Genomic DNA, 9,102 nt, shown 5'->3' with positions numbered 1-9,102 from the left:
ACTGAAAACACAGTGATATGCCATTTCCATTAATTCCAAGATGCTTATTCTTTTGCGCTTTAATATTTCTGAAATCTGGACGTTTTTCAGCAATGGCGTTTAAAAATTTCTAATGTGTTATTGCTGCACATCTATGAACTTGGATATTATTCCTGGTGGTACCTTGGGACGGGAGCAATCCCTTGATTTTTCAGATGACAACTATCTATGAACCATCAAAGGAAGGAGTGTGAGTCCTGGTTTTTGTCTGAAAACTGCTCATTGATAAGTTCTTCCAGTAAGATCAGGATACTTGCCTGTAACTAGCTTCTCCCATCTCTAGGCCAGTGGGACCCTTAGATTTCCCCATCCTCTTGAGATTAGGTGAAGCCACGTGTATGTTAGAGTTCTAATGCTGCATAACAAACCACCCCCAAAACTTAGAGGCTTAAAACAACAGTAATCATTTATCATCTCACAGTTTCTGTGGATCAGGAATTCAGACAGGACATGGGAGTGAGGGAGGATTTAGACAGGACACAGTCCTACGATCGATGTCTGGAGCCTCAGCTGGAATACTTGCAGGTTTGGGGGCTGGAATCACCTGAAGGCTTGATTGAGGCTGGAGGATCCACTCACATGGTCAGCAAGTTGGTGCTGGTGCATTGGTTCCTGTCCACATGGACTTGGCCACGTGTGGACCTCTCAAAGGGCTGATTGTGTGTCCTCATGACACGGTGGCTGGCCTTCACCAGACTGAGCTATCCAAGAGAGAAAGAGAGAGTGCACCAGGTGAAGATATCCTTTTTATGACCTAGTGCTATGGTCTGAATATTTGTGAGCCCCTACAATTCAAATGTTGAAATACTAATGCCTGCTGTGATAGTATTAGTGGGGGGGAGCTTAAGCCATGGAATTAGTGCCTTATAAAAGAGGCTCCAGCAAGGTCCCTAGGCCCATCCTCCATGTGAGGATATAACAAGAAATTTCAGAACAAACAGAACCATGACTTATGTTTCATAACTGTCATAGCTGATTTCATGGACAGTCCTATCATGTTTTTGGCATTTACAAAAAATTTTTTTCTCTGGGAATTCTTAGGAGTGGGAGCATATGGAACCCCATTTCTCTCCTCACCTTCTATACACACTCAGCATTTCCGATGGCTGTGGAATTCGTGGCTCGTGGGCTCGGGTGTCCTTGACAGTTCTGAACTTGAAGGAAGCTGTAAAAAGACCCCCCTGGTTCATCCTTCTTGCTTCTTTGGGGTGGGGTAGGCATCTCCTTGGGAACATTTAAGAAGAAGGCATATTAAGGAGGGGAAGTAATCCTTGGGCTGATGGGGTAAAGGTCAGAAATTGAAGGCAGGACTGGACATAGCAGGTCAATTCTAGACAGATGCGATGCAGGGGTAGAGGGTGTGGGGTTAGGGCCCAGACAGGACTGGGATCTGACTGGTAGACAGGAAAGGAATAAGCTCAAACCGTGGAACCTCAGGCAGCTCACAGCACGTGCCACTTAACCTAGGAATCTGCCTATTTGTAGCCCATGCCCCCCATGTGGCTCTCTCAGTGGGGCCGTTATCAGAAGAGACCCGTTAAGAAGTGGGACCTAATGTGAAAATATCCAGCTTGGCTCATAGACCAGCCCCGTCTTTGGAATGAATCAGAGGGCAGAGACAGATCAACAGATGAGATGGAGTCTTGAATTCTTAATCCATTTCTTTCCTAAATAAAAATGAGAGTTGCAGCCGCTAAGCTTACTGAGTTTAAAGCCTCTTTTTATTATTATTATTTTACATCTTTATTAGAGTATAATTGCTTTACAATGGTGTGTTAGTTTTTGCTTTATAACAAAGTGAATCAGTTATACATATACATATGTTCCCATATCTCTTCCCTCTTGCGTCTCCCTCCCTCCCACCCTCCCTATCCCACCCCTCTAGGTGGTCACAAAGCACCGAGCTGATCTCCCTGTGCTATGTGGCTGCTTCCCACTAGCTATTTATTTTACATTTGGTAGTGTATATATGTCCATGCCACTCTCTCACTTCTTCCCAGCTTACCCTTCTCCCTCCCCGTGTCCTCAAGTCCATTCTCTAGTAGGTCTGTGTCTTTATTCCTGTCTTACCCCTAGGTTCTTCATGACATTTTTTTTCTTAAATTCCATATATATGTGTTAGCATACGGTATTTGTCTTTCTCTTTCTGACTTACTTCACTCTGTATGACAGACTCTAGGTCTATCCACCTCATTACAAATAGCTCAATTTCGTTTATTTTTATGGCTGAGTAATATTCCATTGTATATATGTGCCACATCTTCTTTATCCATTCATCCGATGATGGACACTTAGGTTGTTTCCATCTCCGGGTTAAAAGCCTCTTGTTCCTTCCTCACAATCTGTGGGCAAAACAGCCTGAGGTAATTGTCTCCAAGCCGGGATCAGAACTGAAGGTGGCCACAGGGGCTGGGGACCTGAGGTGGCCCCTGGGATTTCAGCTGGGGCCACAAAGAACTGCCAAGTCTCCCAGTGATTGAGTGTTTCTTGAGGCACCTGGGCTTGCCCTGGGCTGGCATTCTGGCTCCCCAGCAGTCGGGCTCTGCTCTGTCCCACCCCGTCACCCACAGCGTTATGTGGAGGCTGTGGGGAGTGGACAGCTAGGGCTGGGTGGAAGCAAGGTCCTCACGCCTGCAGGCCGTTCTTGCCGTGTCTTGACTGGTCTGGGCTGTTAAAGGCAGGGCAGTAGGGGTGGACCAGGCCCTGCAGCCAGATCACGTAACGTAGGTATAAGTGGTGCCAGCAAAGTGTTCTGCTCCCCAAGGTGGGGATGAAGGCCCTCCCATTGACCAAATCATAGTCAGGCTCCTCTAAGCCTTCTTCTCAACTAGGCTTTGACCTTGGACTTCAGTATCCATCCTTGGTGGGCCTGTGTTGCTCAGTTTCAGTGAGAATCCTGCTAAGTCAATTTAGAGAGAACCCCCCATCATTGGTACCTGATCACCCTTGATATGCGATCACCTCGACAGCTGGCCACATCCTTCATCCCCCATTTTTGGTATCTGATCACCCTGCTTGCCTTCAGTAAGAATCCTGTTCTGGTTAACCAGAATCCACTCTCCACCCCCTGACCATTGTTGTTTCCTGTTAGTAATTTTCCATCCACAGAACCCCCGACCTGCTCCCCCGCTATAAATCCCCACTTGTTTTTTTTTTTTTTTATTCATTCATTTATTATTTATTTTGGCCGCGCTGGGTCTTAGTTGCAGCATGCGGGATCTTTTTTTTCCCTTCTTTTTTTTTAGCTGTGGCAACGCGGACTTCTTAGTTGCGGCATGCAGGCTTCTTGGTTGTGGCACGCATGTGGGATCTAGTTCCCCAAGCAGGGATTGAACCTGGGCCCCCTGCACTGGGAGTGCGGAGTCTTACCCTCTGGCCACCAGGGAAGGTTCCCCACCCCCCATTCTGCAACTTGTTCTTGTTAGATTCAGACCTGAGCTCCACTCTATACTGAGGTCTCTTTCCCCCTAATGCAGTAATTTCTGAATAAATTCTGTTTTCCCTTCACTAGCCACTGCTAGCCTCTGGTTTGCTCTAATATTGGGAATACCTCTCAGCCGGAGCTCAGGTATCAGGGAGGACAGGGAGAAGTAGCACAGGTTCTCATAGCCGCCCAGAGCCCAGCGGGAACCCACGGCAGGACAGGGGGAGATGGATCCATCGAGTGAAGCAAGGCTCTGGGCGGGGAGGGAACTGGGTCCAGACAAGACGGGTATGGGCAGAAGGGGGTCTAGAGCAGAACCGGTGGAGAAGCCCAGCTTACGACATGAGGGTTTGGCCTGGGTGCTGGGGAGTGAGACCGTCACTAACTAATGGTGGGGAGCACAGGAAGGCAGGATGCTGCTCAGAGAAGCTGTGGACCCCACAGCCCAGCTGGCTCAGACTAGCTGGGAGGACAGAGGCATCCATTCAACAAATATTTATGAAACGCCTAAGAGCTCGAGAGGGATATACTGGCAAACAAAATAGACAGAATATTGTCTTTGAGGAACTTACATTATAGTGGCAAGAGGCAGACACCGAACACAATAAACAGACAACATGGAGTGCTGGAACATGATCAAAGGGGCCCTATGGAAAGCAAGCCACAGGTGAGAGGGAGTGGTAGAGAGATGAGAGGCTTGCAAGGTTGGCCTCCCCAAAAGGTGACATTTGAGCGAAAACCTTAAGGATGGGAGAGTGAACCACAGACAATTCCAGGAGGAGGAACCTTCTAGACACAGGGACGTGCTGGTGCAAAGGCTTTGAGCAGGTGCGGCCTGGTGCTCCAGGCACAGTGAGGGGGCTGGAGGAAGAGTGAGAAGGGGAAAGCCCACCAGGGGAGAAGACGAGAAGAGGGCCCCCCGTGAGGACCCTGGGGCTTTCGCCCTGTGGGCGGAGTAGATAAGAGCAGACTGGCTGCTGCCTGGGAAAAGGTTCTGGGATTGGGGTCGGGCAGTGTAGAAGCAGGGAGACAAGGAAGGCTACTGCACACACAGGTGATGGTGGCTTCCAGAGAGGTGGGGACGTGTGGGCCGCTCTCCATGAGTGTCACTTAAAGGCAGAGCCAGCAAATCAGGGGCCAGCTCTTTGGGGGCTGTGGCTGTCGGCTGTCTTCTGGCTTCTGGTCTGGAATGTAACCGGGGCTGGGGGAGGGATGGAGTCGGAAGCCAGCAGGGATGATGCCTGGCTCTGAATGTCTCTGAGAAAAACTTCCCCTTTCGCCCCTTTAAAAAAATGTTTAAAGGAAAATGAAGAACAAGAGACAGCCAATCTCAGGAATTCCACCCTTGCAGCTTCCCTCAGTCCCTAGTCCCCTGGGCTGGGGTCCCTGTTCTCTTTGGAAGTGCCCCTGCCTGAGCTCAGCGGGGGTTGTGGATTCTGGCCAGCATGACAGAAGCTGGTCACTCGTGCTGTGCCTGGGCCAAAGCGTGATGGGACCTCAGCTCCATGGGCCACTGATGGGCAGGGTGGTGGGGGAGGCCCTGGGACACACAGGTCAAGGGCAAGGAGCTCTGGCGGATCTCCAGGATGGCAATGACTTGGCTTTAGTGAGCTGCCACTGCGTGCCAGGCACTTGGCATACATGGTTGGATTGGATGATGTTTCTTCCCTTCTGGGAAACTGGGATGATTAATTTGGGGCTGGGCAGCCTCCATTATCTGTCAGTGAAGGAAAACTTGACATACTCCAGCACTGGAGGCAGTGCTGTTCTTAGCAGAATAAAGCCCAAACCAGGCTTACTAGTTCTCAAGAAATGACTTCCGTAAAGAGAAGAAACTTTAAGTAGAAGGACTCTGCCAGTTCGATAGAACTATGAATCTTGCCTGGGGGTCAGGGGTGGGTGTCAGAAGGAAATGAGTTCTTCAGGGTAAGGTGTGCTTTGATTTTAGGACAGAAGCTGAAGCCTAGAGTAGACACCCCCCCCCCACATACATCACGTCTCACTCCCTTCTCACGCTACAGTATTCCTTCTCTCCCATCCCCACTTCACCCCCTGAAAAGCCCAGACAGTGGAGCTTGATCCTCTGAAGCACTGAAGAGGTGGTTATACTAGTGCAACCTCCAGCTCCTGTCTTCCCTCCTCACCTGGTCCCTAGAGGGTGGGTGTCACCAGTGCTTCTGTCAAGACGTCGCTGCTTCAGTGCTTCCTTGGGGTCTCTGGTCCTTGGCTCTCGGCCCCTCCTGTCTTTACTCCTTGCTTCCCTGTGCGGTCACTGCAGTAAAACATTTCTACCCCGGGACCTGTCAATATTCTGAATTCCTTGTTTTTCATAACTGCCTGTAGCCCACAGATAACGGGGGTGCCTGGTGGCCACCTCAGGGTGATTTCACATGCAAGTATGATACCAGCCCAACATCCAAAAAAAGCCTCAGAATGAATGTAAACATCTCAAGTCTCTTGAGATTGACCCACAGTAAAACATCGTAAAGATCCATCTTTCTGAAGTCCTGTTGACAGATGCTCATGGATGATCTGTTTTTCCTCTCTCGTGTGCTTCTGCCCTCCCCCCTCCCCCAGTCTGGCCCACTGGGCTGCCTTTTCTTCTAGTTCTCCCTTCCCCCTTACTCTCAGTTGCTTTCTCTTCCTGGCTTAGTTTTTTCTTCTGCAAATGGCTTCATTCTTCTCTTCTTACTAATTCTGAAAACCAATTATACTGAAATAAATGCTTAAGTAAACTACAAAACATTAAAGTTAAACAAAATAACCACAAAACCAACCAAAACACAAACAGAGGGCTGAGCCAGCTCTCGCTATTAAGTTGCAGGTTCCACCGCTACTGCTGGCACCACGGATGCGTTGGTTAGATTTGTTTCTTTGTCAAAAGATAAAGACCAGTCTTATCTTAGGAAAATGGACGCCAAACTCAATTGGGGCAGAAAAGGGTCACTTAGAAAACTTGTTGAAAACACCACTTCCTGGTGCTCAATCATAGACATTCTCCTCCAGGACCAGGGACCTCGGAATCTGCGTCCTCAGGAGCTCCTTGGTGATTCTGAAGCCGTGGTCCATGGACCCTTTCAACGGGAAACAGTCAGATGGGCAGCCATCTCAGGGGACCCCTCTTCAAACACCATCTGGTCAAATTTACTTTACTGGGACCAAAGACCGCTTTACCGGTGCAGCTTCCTCATCAGATCCCCACCTTTCAGCCTCCTGGAGAGCAGGTCTCGTGAGACATTCTTAGAAACGAGAGCTTCTAGAATACAAGTCTGAGGATGCCACTGGCCATCTCCAGGGTGGGCCTACCACCAGACCCCAACCCGTTTAAATGAAAAACTAGACTGCACGGCCGTCTCTCCAGCCACGTTGCTTATCACACCTCCGTTGTTACATTTTGCTAGCTGTGAGGTTGGAAGCTTGTGGTTAAAGGACAGAAGGGCCCTCCTGTCACCGTAAGGAAATCTCCACTGAAATGTCAGAGGCCCAAGCGTGTGCCTAACCGTGACAATCCAGCTGGCATTCTTAGCTCACCTAATCTGAGGACGACCTGGCACACGTCCTTGGTTGGCTTTCCTGCTACTGGATGCTCAATTACAGAGACTCTCAGAGCACCTCTGCCCCCTTAAAAGCCCTCACTACTTCTTCTAGTTCCTAGCTCCTGCGGGAGCTTTACTACCTAGTGCCTCTGGAGAGGGTTCAGACTGCCCTCTGGTGGTCGGGCAGCCTTGTACCATCGCCTGCCGAAGTCCAGAGAGCCTGCTGGGTTCTGAGAGGGAGTAGGAAAACCTCTCTGCGTTCTGCTCTGTCCGAGCTCTCCAAAGAGCTCAGAACCAGGGCTAGAGGGTCCAGGGAAAACTGCTTTGAGCAACTGGAAACTGAGATGGCGTTGATATCAGGCACTGGCTACGCAAAAAAAACAGGGTCACGGTGCAGATACAGAAATAGCTAGATCTGCCCTTTGGCTGCATCCGGGAAAATTTAGGCTGCATTGGCACTTGTAGGTGCCGAGGGGCGGCCCGCCTGCTTCATGTAAGGACCGATCCTCTATCTTACTTTTTAAGAGGATGTGCTTCTCACACTGGAATACTCCTACCCTCAGGATGTGCCGGAGCATCTCCGGCATCTCTTACTTCCGGTAAGTACTAACATGTACCCATGAACCTGAAGGCCCTTTCACTGGCCGCCAGAGCCCACCTGCTTGGGGGCAGAGAGACTGGGCTCCCCTGCTCCCCAGGGCACTTTCATGGGCCCATGAATCAGTCCAGAACCTATTCATAGGGCCAGCTGAGGCAGCCCCTCCACCCGCACCTCGACAGCTGGGCACAGTTGCAGCCCTGGATCTGAATAATGCAAACGCAGTGCCTGGTTGCTCTGCCTCTGCCCCAGGGCTGTGGAGCCTGGAGAACCTCACTGTTGCCCTTGTGAAATAAGGATGTTTCTGCCTCATCCCACCCCCTAGATGCTACAGCATTTGGCGTATCAAACAGTCATTCCACATTAAACGGACACTGTCCCAGGGCGGCGGGACAGATGAGTTCTGGTAACAGCTGACATTCTGGACATGCAGCCACTCCTTCCTGCTGATCCTCAAGCCCTGTGTCCAGGTCTGGGTCACTGTCCTCGCCACTGAGCTCTTGCTTGAGGCCCCGTGCTGTCTTCTGGAAAATTGGCCTCCGTGTGACATCTGGGTGATGGAGGAGAGAGTTCCTGTGCCGTCTCTGCTCAACCTATCTGTATATAATCAGATGCCAGTGGCTGCTCGTGGGGCTAGGTGTCTCCAGTGCCAATGTGTCCTAGCTCTGGTTCTATCTAGCTAGGATGGCCATTGGCACGTGGCCCGAGGAGTCCAGCCTGGGAGGGCCTCACTGAGTGGTACTCCCTTTTCTAGATGGCTCCTGAGATGCAACAGACCACTGAACCAGGGAAAAGTGTGTAAGACAATGGCTTCCTTGGATTTCATTATCTCAAGTGTCACTCCACAGTGGCAAAGTGAATAGTGTTTGTGCTTTTCTTTTTTTCTTTTTTTTAGAACAAGAGCAAGGGAGTTCGATTTTTATTTAATTAATTAATTAATTTATTAAAATTTTTGGCTGTGTTGGGTCTTCATTGCTGTGCCCGGGCTTTCTCTATTTGTGGAGAGCAGGGGCTACTCTTCATTGCGGTGCGCGGGCTACCCTTCATTGTGGTGTGCGGGCTTCTCACAGTGGTGGCTTCTCTTCTTGCAGATCACAGTCTCTAGGCTCTCAGGCTTCAGTAGTTGCAGCACGCGAGCGCAGTAGTTGAAGTACGCAGGCCCTAGAGCACACGGGCTTAAGTAGTTGTGGTGCACAGGCTGAGTTGCTCCACGGCATGTGGGATTTTCCTGGACCAGGGCTCGAGCCCGTGCCCCTGCATTGGCAGGCAGATTCTTAACCACTGCACCACCAGGGAAGCCCACAATTAGCACTGTTAAAATGCTAAAAGATTGTTAGGTTTAAAATATTGACCATAGAATTGCAATTGTTTTAATTTAGTATATTTAAGTCTCATACTAATGGCCTAAGAGGAAGAGTGCTTTCTGAAATACCTTCTCCTTTTTAAAATGATAAATAGGGAGGACAGAGCATGGATAAAGATATTCTTGAAAGTAAGCCCAGAAC

Source organism: Monodon monoceros, unplaced genomic scaffold, assembly GCF_005190385.1.
Source record: "Monodon monoceros isolate NGI ecotype Baffin Bay Population unplaced genomic scaffold, NGI_Narwhal_1 Super_Scaffold_16, whole genome shotgun sequence".
NCBI classification, from domain to species: Eukaryota; Metazoa; Chordata; class Mammalia; order Artiodactyla; family Monodontidae; genus Monodon; species Monodon monoceros.
Note: the sequence above shows the minus strand (reverse complement) of the source record.